The 15277-nt window shown below is 46.3% G+C and overlaps 1 protein-coding gene across 1 annotated transcript in view; it reads right to left on the bottom strand.

The window, feature by feature from the left end:
• MAPKAPK3 (MAPK activated protein kinase 3) overlaps positions 1-15277 on the bottom strand; it is a 121150-nt gene that overhangs the window by 98359 nt on the left and 7514 nt on the right. Inside the window, exon 2 of the mRNA XM_050312976.1 lies at positions 5450-5526. The gene's annotated coding sequence lies outside the window, so the exon portion shown is untranslated. The remainder of the gene's footprint in view (positions 1-5449; positions 5527-15277) is intronic.

Raw genomic sequence — 15277 nt, 5'->3', positions numbered from 1 at the left:
CCGAGTATCTCATTTGTAATGAATGGAGATGAATAAAAATCAGCTGCAAACTGCAAATGGCCAGACTGCAGACACTGACTCCCCAGTCTCCAAGCTAACTCAACACACAAAGGCCTCTATCTGATATTCACAGGTACTGGCATTTCCTAGAAGAACACTGAGAAGAAATCATTTACCCTTAAATTATGAAACACTCACTGGAGATCCAAGTACATCTGAAAAATACATGTCCAATGCAATTCATGGAAATGCACTCTGGTGCTTTAAGAAAGAGCAAGTTACCTTCCTAGCAGGGCAACATCAAGGAAACAGAGGTGGAAGTACAACCTCTGCCGTTGTGGTGAACTCACTGAACAAGGAGAGCAGAGCTGTAACAGAGCAGATGTGAGACCCTGAGAGGCAAAGCTGATGGGCAAGTGGGGGACTGGGCAGACATATATATATATTTAAAATAAATAATCACCCAATTCAGAGCAGAATCAGCATGTGAACTCGTGTAATGCTTCACCCTCAGCCTTGCCTCCTTTTCCTCCCCAAAGTTCTGCTGTTCCTCTGGTCAGGCTTCCCCTTCCCGTTGCACACTTCTGCAGCGTGGAGCTCCACGGCCCTCAGAAACATCTGTATTGTATCTTCCAAGAGCTTCCTTAGGCAGCATCTCACACTTTTATGCTCCAATTTGTTATCCAGGAGCAATCTGGGCTTCCAGATCTCACCCAGGCCTTGAGCCCATAGCAGACAAGCCTGGCAGTGCCCGGTGGAGAGAGCACACAGAACAACCTTCCTGCCTTAGTTATCTCAGAAATCCTGTTCTGGGGCACCTGCAAAGGTGGGAAATTTCCCTCAGCTCACAGGCACGTTCTCTACAGAGCATCCAAGCCCTGCAGCTGGACAGGTTCATGGCAAGCACAAAAGCTCACCTGTGAGCACACCTTTTCCTCAGCTGGGAGGCTCAAAGCTCTACTGACTCCGTGCTCCCTTCCCTGCCCAGCAGAAGGGGAATTACTGTTCCATCATCTGCATCCTCATTCAGAATATTCCCAAAGGAAGTTAATTCCTAAGTAAGCAGGAACTTAACTCCCCATTAGACAGTATATCCAAGGACAAGCAGGATGCTACCACCCCCACTGACAGAGAATCCCAAATCAATACTGCTCTGGGGGATGGTGGTTTCAATCTCAGCCAGCCCACTTCTCTCAAGTCAGCAGCACTTTGGGGCCTTTTTTGATCCAGGGCCTTTTCTTTTTTTATTTGATTCAATGCCTCCAAACAACCTGCTCCCAAAGAGGCTGGGCTGTCATTCTGTCCTGTAAGAGTCATGAGAGGCCTTAAATCCAGCAAAGGGATCATCTCCCTCAGTCCTTCACTCCAAACTGCCCACGATTGTTGTGCTTGGCTAATCCAGTTTCCCTTCTGGCATATTGAAAGCCCAGCCAAAATCCCAGTGTCCTGGATTTCCCCAGTACTAAGAACTGCCACGTGCACAGTCTCTCCTCTCAGCACCTCCACTGGGGTCCTGCCTGCAGGTTATCTGAACATGTACTTTCTAAAAGGCTTATTACTACTTAGTATTTTTATAATACTTTTTTTCCTGGTGCCTAATAATTGAGAAATGAATTCATTATCCTCCTGTGAGCCCAGTGTATTATTCTGCTGTCATCCAAACACAGATCAGAAATACTTACTAAGTGCTTCTACTTATTTTCATCTTCATTGACAATTGCACCATTTCCATTTCAAAGAGGCCTTACACAATTCCTTTTCAGTTTCAAGCAGAATGTTTAAATTCTTTAGCGTCCTTGAAGAGATAGCAGCCAAGGATAATTTCACATTTTCCTTTTCATTTCCAGTTTTCTGCACTTCATTTCTAATTTATATTAACTGTGCCCTGCTCTGCCTCCCCTTCCACACTGCTTTCACTTTTTTTGTTCCTAATGCTGTCTTCACCACTGAACAATGATCAGCTTCTATGAACTCTTTCCTGAAGGCAGGATCACATTTCTTTGCACTGTTCTTAAAGAATACCTAATTCTAACACGTGCTTTCTTATAAAACACTTGCCAAGTTTAACTCAGGAAGTCTTTTAACTTTGGGTAAATTATATGTTACAGTATTATCTGGCAAAGCCTTCTTTTTATTTCGATTTACCTTTAACAAGGTCACAGTTGTGCAGCTGCTCCCAGCCTCCAATCCAGCTCTGAAACCCTCTGCTCCCAGATGTGCTGGGTCTGAGACAACAGTGATTTCTTGGAAGGCCACATGGCACATCAATCCTTCCCACCCTGAGGAGCTTCACCTGCTGATTTGTGCAACCATCACACACTTATCTTTGGAAGTGGATTCCTGGACTCCAGCGGTCCAGTTGTCACTGAGTCAATGTAGCAGCAGGGCATAACAAGCACCCCCCAGCACCAAGTGAGAACATTTCTGCAATCCCTGGCATGCAGAGCATCCTCCTGCTGCTTTCACTGGTGCTGGGCTTAGAGTTAGACCTTAAAAAGGTACTCCCAAAATGGGTGTGAGGGAAAGGAAGAAAACCATCATGGATGGAAAACAGCAGAGAGGGACAAAGTAAGAGCACAGTGCTGATGATGATGCAGGCTGGCAGCTGGGGATTGAGACCCCACTGCCCTGGGGGACTCCAGCAAGAACAAATGTGAAGAGATCACCAGCGAAAGGAGCAGAAATATCTTACTGGGTCTCTCATTTAGGGCAAAAGCCTCCTAGGCAAAGCCTAGAGGAGAAAATAAGAATGCAAAAAGACCACATGAACAACAGCATTTCCTAAAAAGTTTTGAACTCCTAGGACTGTGGATATCTCATGCCACCCAACAAGAAACTCTCAGCATCTGATGAAGTGTTTGGTCAAACTGGTTCCTCCTGGTCACCATCACTGAACCATCCTGTGCAAAGACAAACCCTCTCTGAGTGGGCAGTCCCTGCTGCACCAGATACCCCCACAGGCTGACGTCAGGGCCATGGAGGATTAGCAAAGCACAAGATGGGAGGAAGCAAATTACACCAGAGGCACAGGAAGGGGGCATGGAACAGCCCCTTCCCAGCAGCTGCTGCCTCATGATCTGTCCTCGACTCCAGTGTGATGATGACAGCCATCCCAACACCTACGGTTGCTGCTGCCTGTGCACTTAGAGCAACACAAATTTGGGAACCCCTGGCACAGGGCACAGCCACAGGTAGAATTCCTCTTTGATACCACTTAAGCCAGAATGAGTTCTGAGAAACTGCTGCCACGTGTTCCCTCCATGACGCGGGCTCACCGAGCGGCTCAGCCTCGGTGCTGGCGGCAGTTCCAGTAATGGCAGCACACGGTCCCACACTCGGCAGAGCAGAGACCAGAGCTGAGCAACTGTGACAATACCTGTGGCTGTGAACACAGCCACATGTTCTTCCAGGAGCACTCAGGGCTGTCCCTGTCTATGGGAAACTTTCACCTACACACCAAAACCTCCATGAGGAATGTGTAGGTCATTTGGGTCTCACTCAGCCTCTCCTATCTGAGACAACTCTGGCCCAAAGCCTTAAAACCAACCCACTCACCTCTGAGACTCTGATGATAGCCTGGCTTAAGCAAGAAGCCTCCAGTGAGGTCAGGCTGGGTGTCCTGACACCTTACCCCTGGCATGTCCTTACTTGCAGTGCTGTCACTGCAGAGGGTGACCAGTCACCACTGGTCAGATTCACCACAAAATCACAAGGCACCTTCCTTTCCCCTCACCAGCCATGGCTTAGCTGTAGACCACAGAGGCCTCCAGGAGTGACTGCCTATTGACAGCGATCAGGGGATCCTGTGCTGTCACTCAGAATTAAAAAAAAAAGAGTCTTCATGGGTAAGTCTTTCAGCACCTTGACCCTCCCTATAGGAGAAAGGCAATTACATCCCATGCTCTGTTTGGTTCCCTTCCCTGCAGAGGGAACTCTGAGGAGGAGGTGGTGTGAGAATCATTGGCACAATGGGAAACCTGGTCCTCCTTTCTGGAACCTGTCTTGTTCTCTTCTGACTAAGCAGGTCTGAGGAACTTTGAGACGTGCTGCATAGTCTCCCCCTTACCCAAGCTTTCAGGAAGGAGTTAGGGAAGAAAAAGGCATTTATGAGAAAAGATGGGTTTGTGGGAGCTTGTTGAGCCACAGTATGTAGTCTTTAGGGTATGTGACTATTTACTTCTGCTGAAAGCTAAAAGTACAGCCAGAGCAGTGACAGTTACAGTTCTTTTTTTTCATTTAAAATTACTCACCATTAACTGAAATAAGTTTTAACTTGAAATGTTAACTGAATACCAAGAGGAAGAAGATACTTTAAGCAGCAGCCACTAACCGATCCTGAGAAGCCAGGCTAAAGCCAAAAGGCCCCTTTCTCCATGTGATGTGATTAAAACCACCACACTCCAGCTTGTCACACTTCGATCCCCCTGTTCACAGGGAGCTCTGCAGACCTGGGAGCTGCAGCTGCTTCCACAAGTTCTTCTCGTGAACCTTTGTTCATGAGGTATTTACATCACTGTTAACCAGATATGCAAGGGTATTGCAGTGTAAATATATCAACTCCATCCTCAACTGAACATTATTATCTTTTCATGTTTTACCTATACACATACACACAGAATTTGTTAAAAATTAAGAGCTTTTTGAGAAACTGGGACAGGAAATGGGTTTATTAAATGTAAAGTGATTTTCTTCAGCCAAAAAACGCCCCCAGACAATCACACAGAAGTGCTCTTAAATTTTTGTTTAAAAGCAGTCAGCTTTCAGTTGGATTGGCTTTTCCCACTTTCTGCAAACTCCTGGCTCCCCAGCCAACCACTCACAACCAACAACTGCTGTTCAACTGCTGTTCTAACACAGCACCAATATCTTGTGGGGTTTGTGATGCTTTGCTGCTGCCTTGAATTTCCCTGTGCTCAGAAATAGTGCTTTGGAAGGAATGCCTGTGTTTTATCCAAGTATCTTTACTTCATTATCATCCTGACAGGAAAAACCTCTGAGGGAAGGGAATTCACTGAAGCCATTAGAAAAAACACAGCCACAGAACAAAGCAAGAGGCAACAGACTCTGGCACAGCATAAGGGAAGGGAGAGCCTTGGGCACTCCCCCTCTTTCCTTGCATGGCATTCCTTTATTTTTAAGGCACTCCTGGGAGTTTCCTTGCAGCAAGCCCCAGCTCAGAGGGCAGAGTGTAGGGCAGGAGCCATGCACCCACCAGACATCCCATCTGGAACAGCCCCAGCCATTCCCAGTTGCCAGAGCTCACCCCAATCACTGTGTCTCACTGAGCTGCTCCCCTAAGGTATCTTGGGGCTGCTGGGCCCATCAGGACAGAACAGGCATAAAGCAGTGACATTCTCTGCCCCAGCACTGCAGGCTTTACACTGTTACCACAGGGCACAAAGCAGGACACCGAGCACAGCAACAACCTGTGAGCAGGAGAGTGACTTACCCTGGGGGAGATTCACAGCTGACAAAGGATTCTGCCCAGACTTGTGCACCACTTTGGCTCCATTCCCGCCACCGAAACTGGTTTAAAGAAAGCAAAAAATAGGTAATTTCACTCTCTGAGAATACCTTCTTCCAGGAAAAACCAATTTACTAAACAACACAGCAAGGTTTTTTTTTCTAAACTAATTTAGCACAAGACTAGCACAGGCCCTTGCTGCCTGTTGATCCAGCTAAATGCAGACAGCTGCTGAAATTCCTAGAACAGGAGCTTCTTCGAGGCTCAATGCTGACAGAAAGACACCTTCCTCCTGAACTTGACCCACCCATTTGTCAGTGCCCAGATTGCTCTGCTGGAGGATCCAGCATTTCTTAGGTTTGTGGGCTCATATCCTACGACTCTACCAAGTTTATTCTGTTGTCCTTTCAAGGATCAGAGGCAAAGAGCTTGATTTACCTGGCCTGTCAAAAAATCCTTTTAAGCCTCTTTCTGCATGGCAGCTGAGCCCATTTTCAGCAGCTCCTTATTTCCTGCACTTCCTAGAGATCATAAATTCCCCTGGACTGGGAGGAAGGTGGGGACTTGTTGGTGGGGCCACAGTATTTAATCTGAACTGAGACATGAAATAAGCAGCTCACAGGTCCTCATTTTAAAATTTTTATCATTCTTTACACCCCAATGACCCTATTCAAAGAGAAGAAATGGCTGTCCATAGTGTCAGTCCATGGCTACTCAAGGGAAGTTGGTAACTTTGTCATACAATCCTGGTAAACGTTTACTTTCTCCTACAGATTCTTTTCCTCTCCCAGTGCTTTTGGCAGAGCCCCCTTTCAGGCTGCAATCTGGATCACTGTGTACCTTGTGTAGTTTCTGTTACAGAGAAGCTGCACTGAGCATATTATTATTTTACACATTATCCTTTCTCTCCTGTACCTCTTATCAGATCACAAAGAATAAAGAGTTGATCTCAGCTATCAAATAACCACAAATGCCTGCTGCAAGTCTGAACCAGGCAGAGGTACAGATATTACACACAGATAAGCAGAGCTCTCAGTAATCTAAGCTGCAATAATCACCTTACAGTTAAGTGTATTGCATAATGGGCTGCTCAGACCACAAATTAGCAATAATATGGAATCCATTCAAGTAAAAAAGTAAATCAGAACACTGCCATAAAGAATGACCTTTTTTAATCAAACCCAAAGCTTTCAATTCCATGAAAAATAATTTTCTGTCCCAGCATTTTTAAGGACTATAATAACTTCTCAATTTCTTATCCAGATCTACAAAAAATCCTTTCTTTTTTACACATATTAAGCACCAAATATTTCAGTTTTCACAGGCTATCAGGTTCGGTCTGACTCTTCTTTCTGAAGAGAAAAGCCTCATCTTATTTACCATCATATTTACGTCTCACCATATTTAACCCTCATCTTTCAGGCACACAATTAAGGCTGGATTTGTTTCCTTTTAATGCACACAAAACTGTGTGACAAGCCAAAAACGACCTTGTGCTGATACAGTTCCCTTGGGAAGCCAATGCTTTCACCTATGCTTAGGGTAACAGAGGGAAGAACACTAAGAAAGGGAATATATTCACTTTTCAGAGAACTCTACAACAATGAAATTATCAAGCACAATTCTCCACTTCTTCCTGCTCTGCTCACACCTAAAAAAGCAGAGCATTTGGAATAAATCAACACCAAGTCAATGCAGCACCCCTTTCTTTGCCAGCACACTGCTGCAGCCTCAGCCCCACCACTGTGTGGGCAAAACTGCCCACACCACAGTGCCTCCACTGCTCTTTCAGTGAGGAAAGGTCAAAGAGATGAAAAATTAATCAGTACCTACTCTGAGACACATTTACTCTGCCAGAGAGATGCAGAGGAGCACTCCTGCAAAGCAGACCTGTGGCCAAGCTGCTCACACACTCTCTGCAGGGACACACTTGATTTACACCCAGCACCTGCCTGGTCTGACGGACACCTGCACCAAGGGCAAGCACTTATGAGCCCTCATCAGCCAGGCAAAGAGTAATTTGTCACAGGTGTCCCCACTCACCAAATCAATCTCATAAATACTTCACAGACCAAGCTCAGCACAGAGCGGAGGCAGAACCCAATAATAAATAAACCAAACCCTAAATAATTGGGTCATTGTTTCTGTTGTCCCTTGAAAGAGCAGGAGAAAACCCACCAAGCTCTTTGATGCTCAGCCTATGACATGGTGTGTTACATCATGACTACAGCTCTTGGCTAACCTGCCAAAGTCACTGGAAAGCTCACGAGCTCGGTGTGAGCTGTCAGCTGCAAACCAGATGCCTGCCAGCACAGACAGGGGTGTGGAGACAAGCACCCACATGAGCTGGTATGATCAGAGCAAGGGATGCTCCAAACCTTCCTGCAGAGATCTTATCAGAGCAGGGCAGGCAACAGGCAGGTTGTGAGTCACCTGGCAGGAGTCACACTGCCACCAACCCCTCCCAGCAGTATCAGGACTGAAGGTGGAAAATTACAGGTGTGTTGCAGATCAGGTCAGTCTGCGTGGCTGTGTTGCAGACACTTCCAACAGGTGTCAATGTGAACAGCTCAAGCACAGCAAAGGTGTAAGAACTTCAGAGAAGTGGTTAAAACAAGCACTACCCCTTCACAGTGACAGGCTTAGAAGCACCTCACACAAATATCACGGTGATATTGCAGGACATTTGCAGCTGAACTTAACTTAGACCAGATGATGTCCTGTCTCTATGACAGCCCTTGCCAGTGAAACGAGGAGCAAACGCCTCATCGCTGCAGGGACTGTCCAGCATTGCTCCTGCTGGAGCAGAGGGGTCAGACCAAAAGGCACAGCACTGAGGCTGGGGCAGGTCCTGGTTTGTACAGTTCTTTTCAGACCATCACATCATGGTAGTTCACCTCCTCCAGTGGGTTCCCTCTCCAGGGCCTGGCACTACTGCCTTGAACACAGACTACTGTCCTAAATTGCACTAACGTCTTAAGTGAGATACAAGTGGGGGATGTAACTTCTAGGATCAAGACCTTTCACTATTCACTGCAGGGATTTTCTGCCTTTACTGGAAAAATCTTGTGAACCATGAATGGGAGCATTCAGATGACAAGACAGCTGTGGCTGGGTTTTTCAAGACATCTTGTGTAACATCCTACAAACTCAATTTGTTTTGACTAAATAAACTGTTCTGAGTTTCTTCAATGGGACTTATAAACACACTCTTTGGGATTCATGTACTCCACCCTGCTTTATTTACTGTCCAAGTGAAGCTGATGCAACAAGACCTGGCCAGGTTCGAGCAGAACCTCATTGCAGTGACCCTCACCACTGGCACAAGGGGAAGGACTGAAACCCAGCTTGAGGGAGGAGCTGAGCAGGTCTTCCTGACAGGACAAGCAGGAACTGCATCTGTGTGTGGAAAAAGGACTCCTTCCTTGGAAAATACACGTTAAAATTTCTTTTAACCCAGTTACCACTGCTAACCAGCAAATACCATTCACCTTCCTCTCCTGCCTGGAGAAGTCTGCTTGGGTTGCTCCATAGCTGGCTGCCTTTCCATCCAGCTGAGGGTGGGGTCTCACACCCACAGTTTGCTTCCACAAGCCCTCAGGTCTGTAGGGCAGCCCTGTGGTTGGGTAAAACAGGGCTAGACAGGATTTTGTGGCTAAATGGAACAGGCAGGAGAGAGGAGATGGGGCAGTGACACAAGGAAAAGAGACACAGTAAACATTTTCCATTATTCTGAGGGGCACTGCCATTCTGGAATGGCCATAGCTGAGAGACTGTCTACAGTTTTCAGGAATACAGGAGCTCTTGAGGATCCACTATTCTAAGCTCAAACACCTTGCAAAAAAAAAAAAAAAAGAAAGAAAAAAAAATTTCAAAACTGAGCGTTCACTTGGGGCAAAACTCCAAGTCCTTTTACATCCACTGCAATTACATCCACTGCTCTGGTTTGGAGTAAATAGTAACAAAAAGGGAAGACAAATGAGATTTGAGCCCTTTGTTTCTGTTATTGCTGTTTGCTGGAACTAGTATAATAAAAAATAGCTCCCCAATGTGTTTTCTTAAATTTCTCTCTTAACTAAGAGAGTTACAATGAAAAGGAATGAAACCAGTACAATCCTTACCAAGCACCTCTGCTAGTTTCATTTAAGCTGTGAAGGAAAGAAAAGAAAGAATGGAGTGGCAGAGGAAGAGAACAAAACATGGTAAGAAAGGCAGAAATTTGTGTTGACTATCCCCTGTGCAGACTATGGTAAATTGACAGAAAGTACTAAACAATTTGGGGCAAATCTCAGAAGGTGATAAATTCATCTTAGTCATGGTTTCTTGTGGCTTTCAACTTCTTAGTGAGCAGCATTTGTTGTAGTCACCTCTTTTATTTGCCAGGGCTGGCTGCAGGCAGGCTCCTTCCCAATGCCTCTGTGATGCTGAGGCAAACATCCTACCACAGCTTAGAACAAACACATTCTTGTCATATCTGAACAGGCATTGTTTGGACAACTGGGGACCAAACCTTTGTCTCTACAGAATTATAAACCTCTGACTTAATTTTTCAGATATGGCAGAAAGTGAAAAGTGAAAGGAAACCCCTCCTTCCTGCACACTGCAGGTCTAGGGCTCGCAGAAGACAACCACAGCTTTTAACTTCTGGAAACCAGACTGAAATTTGGCCTTACCACAGTGGTATCTGGAATGTTTAACACCCCAAATATTCAGAAGAAAGAGGTAATGTTGTAGAAATCATTCCATTAACACAACTCAGGTCATTTAAATTGGATCACCTTCGCCTGGTGCCAGTCTGCTCATACTGTTTTCCCCTGGTAATGCTGGAAGATGTTGTGGGAAGTCAGGGTAACACTGTGCTCATTTCCAGACAGGATATGTTAGAACACAGTTTTGAGCATAATTTGTTTTCATTTAGAGCAGGTAAGACCAGAATTCAGTACTGTGTCTCTTGACCTGTCAGGTCAAATGGGGAGAAACAGAAAATGCAGGTTCCATATTCACTTTATCCCTCCAATGCATTGACTCCATCAATTAATGGCAACTTTCCAAAGCTCTGCTTGCCTTTACTGCCAAGGCAGGACCCTGCTGGGGGACAAATATGTGAAGTCTATTGGTAAGAGAAAAACGATGCACAGAAACCCAGATTTACACCATGGATATTGTGGCAAAATTCAAAGCAGCAGCAGGTTTTTTCTTCAGATGGGCAATAATGCTCCTCCAGTTTTCTGCCATGTACCTCTGGTGCTCTCCAGGTCTGCAGCCAGAAGGAATAGGAAGCAAACTCTCTTTGCCCTGAATGCTCAGGTCTGAGTAGGAGCTGAAAAAAGTACTTGCTGTGCTGCCCTGCTACTCCTTATTTCATTCCAAATGCATCTTCCCTTTTTGCTTGGTTCTTGGGTTCTTCATCCCAATTCCAAGGAACTGCCGTTCCTGGGAGTACCTTTCTACACACCACCACCGAGGGCTGAAGTTCTTGTTTTACCTGGCTGGTTTTTTGCTCATCTGTTTGCAATTTTCTCTCATTTTCTTGTCTGAAAAGTTCAGACTTGTCCTATAGGTGAGCTATTGAGTTCCTCAAAACAGGTACTAAGACACGTCCTAATCTTTTATGAGGAATTAGGGGCACGGAGACAAAGTCACCCTACTACAGTCACAATGCAGATCCGTGCCTGAATGGAGCAGGAAATGGCAGCAGCTGGAAGTGGGAGGGAAGAGTTAGCACAGAATCCTACTGTGCAAGTTTTGATTCTAAAACATGGTGTGAAAAGGCTCTACACTCAGTAAATTTGGCCAAGTCTGTTTTTAAACACGAGATACAGCCAAAGGTGGATATCTGCACAGCTGAGCTATCCTGAAACTCCCCACCTCCTGTAGCTGATTTGTACCTTGGCTATTGATTTTCCATTACAGCTGCTCACTGCTGCTTCCCCTGCTCCTGCCTGGGCTGGTGGGTCAGGCTGTCAATGGCCTCTCCACGCATAAAAGGAAATGAGACTGTGTCAAGATTTAACTTGCTACTGCGGACTCCTCAGGCTTCTTTACAAAGCTCCTTTGGTTTTCATTTCTCCCTTTGAGACACTGCTCCAGAATCTCACTCCAGTGGTTGAAAATCTGATTTCCAGGCTAAGTTTATTAATAGCAAATTTGCACCACTTTGTCCTTGTGCTAGCATTGATCTTTATTCTAAAGAACTTCTCTTCTCCTCTAGTACCTACTTGCCAATGAAGTGTTTACAGAGAGACTTCACATTCCCTCCCAGGCTTTGTGTTGCTAGGCAGAACAAACTTACCTCTTTTGGTTTCCCCTCACCTGCCAAGCTTTCTGTCCCTTTTCATCCTCCCAGCCCCATTCTGGACCTGCCCCTGCACAAGCCCATTTTTTGGGCTGAACCACGCACAGAGTTCTTGGCACCCTCTTGTGTCTTGGTTTCAAACCTCCCTGTTTGTAGCAGGACTGTCTCCCTGAAACCATCCTGCAACCATGTCAGCCCTGACACACCTTCACCACCCGTTCCCATCGCAGACCAAGTCCCTCTGATGCCTCCAGCAGCCGCCTCAGCACTCGGCTCATTCCCTCCCCTCCCACCTGCCAGCTCCTCACACAGCATTCCCAGGCTGGCTGGGGACACACGGGGTGAGAGCTGGTGCCAGCACCCAGTCCCACATACACTGCAGGACCAGTCACACTGCTCTGCTCCTCAGCCTTTAAAACAAACAAACTCCCACAGATCCTGATCCTCCTGATCCTGGGCCTCCTTGCCTTGATGGCAGACTCTTCCAAACACCACAGACTCTGCTGCTCAACCCTGGATCTTCCCTGGCTCAGGCAGTGGTGACAGAAGGACAGAGCCTCCCTCAGGCCCTCAAACCTTAGACCTGCCCTACTCAGAAGTGCACAGCCCTTAACTAGACCCCCCAAGCTCTAAAATGCAGCCAAACAGCCCCTTCAGATACATCCACTGAACCTCCTCTGCTGCCATGAACATCCTTCTCCTAACAGAAGTCAGTTCCCATCAGGCTTCCCTGCTAATGAAACACCAGTTCCCTGCTCATGGGAAAAATTCCTGCTGATTTCCTACCACTGGTGTTTCCCTGTGGTCCCTAGTGCTGTGTACAGGCACACTGTCTGCCAGATCCCAGCCTCTGCCCTTCAGAGATCCTCCTCCAGTGTAAACCCAGACCGGGAACAATGGCACACAGAACAACACTTAAGGACAAGCAAAGGCATTTCCATACTTGCATAAAGAATCAATTTGGACATAGCTAAATCCAGATCTTAGCCTAGGGAATAAAGAATTCTTCTGTTCTTCTGTTCCTTAATCTAATTCTGTGAATTGGGGCGAGTGGGGACATTTCTTATCTACAAGAAATAAAATTCAGAGGAGCACACCCATGGGAACTTGTCCAGTGCTATTCCAGTGGCATGGATCCAGAAACTGCCCTCACACCCTGTCTGCACTGCTCCCAGATCCTTGCAGTAATACTGGCATTAAGGTCACACAGCACAAACCAATCCATAAACCTGCTTGTTCTACACTCCTCAAAACCTGTCCCTCATCTTCCCATCTCCGCATCTGCAGCAAAGCTGCCAGCGCCTTCATTTCTGACTTCCTGAGAGCTCAGCCCTCCCTGTCAGGTACGAGTTTCTGTCCCTGATACTATTAAGAGAAGGACAAAGGAAGGCTTTAAATCAGTGGAGTGTGGTGAACACACAACAGCTGTGCCTTGCCAAGGGCAGAGCAGTTCCAGCAGCACCCTGCTGACCCGTGCTCTCTGCTGGGGTACTTCACAGCCTAGAACTGTTGATGGCTGGATTGTGTATTGACTCCCATGAAAATAAATCCCATTGTCACTGCAGCCTTTGCCATGTCACACCCAGATCTGCTCCTCCATGGTGGATGCCATTCCCAAACTGAACATGTTTGCTTAGCAAGCTGCTTCTGTACTACCAGTTCTTTTTTCCTTTTAACTATACGGTGTAAGAGCTGCATGGATTTAATTTAAGAGTGGTAAGTTCTTCATCTGTGCTGTGATCCACACTGGAATTTGATTCCCTAGACTGTGGAGTCCCAGCAGTGGTGAATGCTGAGAGGTAGCCACAGGAACACCTTCCTCCACAACAGTAGCCAAGGCCCACCCACCAGACACCCCATTTCAGTGCAAAGCAGGACAGGAAAGGAAGCTTTGGCTCCATTGCTTTTGTGCCATCCCAGGCATTCAAGGCATCTTCCCTGCTCAGGACATCCTGGGCGGTTTTTTTGGAACTTATTTGTGTTGGTTGTTTGGGCAACACCTTGGAGAAGAGAAACAAGACACACCAAACACTTGGCATTCCCCCCACGTGGAGGGAGGCTCCATGGCAGAGGTCCAACAGGGAGAGCACGCTGTCCCTTCCCTGCGAGGGGCAGGAGGGACAGCAGCTGCCTGAACAGCAGGAGAGGAGGAATTACCTCACCCCTGACATGATGTGCTACAAGCACAACAAAAGCAGTGCAGAGCCAGGGAAGGGCAGCTGGGGCAACAAAGGGATTTTGAGGACTTTCACTGTGGAGACTTGGGTTTCAGTCCTGGTGAGAACATCCAGGTCTTCTCTACCAGAACACTCAGGAGCGTAACGAAGAGTGCCTTTGCTGGGACAGAAGGACAGCCAGCAGAAAAGCACCAGCAAAACAACAAAACAGCCTCTTGGGAAGAATTTCTTTTAAGAACAGACCTTTCCTTTAATTTGTTTTTGAAAGAGCATTGGTTTTGATAAAAGTTCCTGCCAAAGCTCCTTGGAACAGCTTTGCTTCTGGCACTTCAGAAGCTCTATTCCAGAACATCCAAATTTTATCACAAGAGGTTTTTATCCCACATGCGTGGTTATTGCCTTGCCCTAACATGGAAAAAGCAGTGAAATATTTTATTACTTTTCAGATCATTAAGACAAATCAGTCACATTTGTTACTCCATAACAAAATGTTACCCAGTTTTCCAGACTGAGGCATTGCCTGGTGTTGGAATGGCAGTGCCAGACTCTCATTACATTGCAAACAAGGGAGTTCTTGTTCTAGCAAATAAGATAAGATGTTTCACTGATAATAAGCAGCAGTTGTTCCTACTGATTAAAAAAAAAAAAAAAAAAGGTACCTAACTACTATTTTCTTATATAATATACATACTGTGACCTGCTACTGGGTTTCACTTAACAGATCAGCAGGAAACATAAGCAGTACAACTTAAAATGGATGTAACTCAAAGCAAAAATTCAGAAATCCCAGAGCAGAACATTTCTAAAACTCAAAATCTGGGACACAGTGTCCTCATAGGAAATTTTGAAAATGATTTCATTCTGATTAAAGGGAAAAAAAATTTGCAGAACAAGCTTTAGAGTGTCAGAACTTCCCAGGAAACAGCAATTCTGAGTTGGGCTGTATCTTAATTCCAAGAAGCCCGAGTAGCATTTTTTGCTAGGAACAAAGTCCAAGATGATCTGGATGGAGGGAATTCTGCAGGGATGCACAGCACAAAGAGAGGTTAGAGAAGGTCAGGCACAGCTGGCTCCAGGCTGAGCAGAGCCTTGCTGGGCAAGCAGGCAGGGGGTTCCCTTCACTCTTCTGCCCACTGTCTGCAGAAAGCAGCAGGTCAGCCTCGAGAAGTGTCACACCCCTGTGTGGGATGTACAACGATATCCATGCTCAAGGCTCCACTGGCCAGTGCCCACACGTTCCTGAAGGGCTCAGGAAAAGACAGCACCATCAGAGAGGGATGGGGCCTCCCCTCCTGCCTTTCCAGACACTGCACCAGCAGGGGAAGGTTCCAGCAAGCACCA

This window comes from Myiozetetes cayanensis, unplaced genomic scaffold (genome assembly GCF_022539395.1).
Source record: "Myiozetetes cayanensis isolate MyiCay16 unplaced genomic scaffold, myiCay2020 scf18, whole genome shotgun sequence".
NCBI classification, from domain to species: Eukaryota; Metazoa; Chordata; class Aves; order Passeriformes; family Tyrannidae; genus Myiozetetes; species Myiozetetes cayanensis.
The sequence above is the reverse complement of the archived record's forward strand: the minus strand, read 5'-3'. Positions and strand labels throughout refer to the sequence as shown.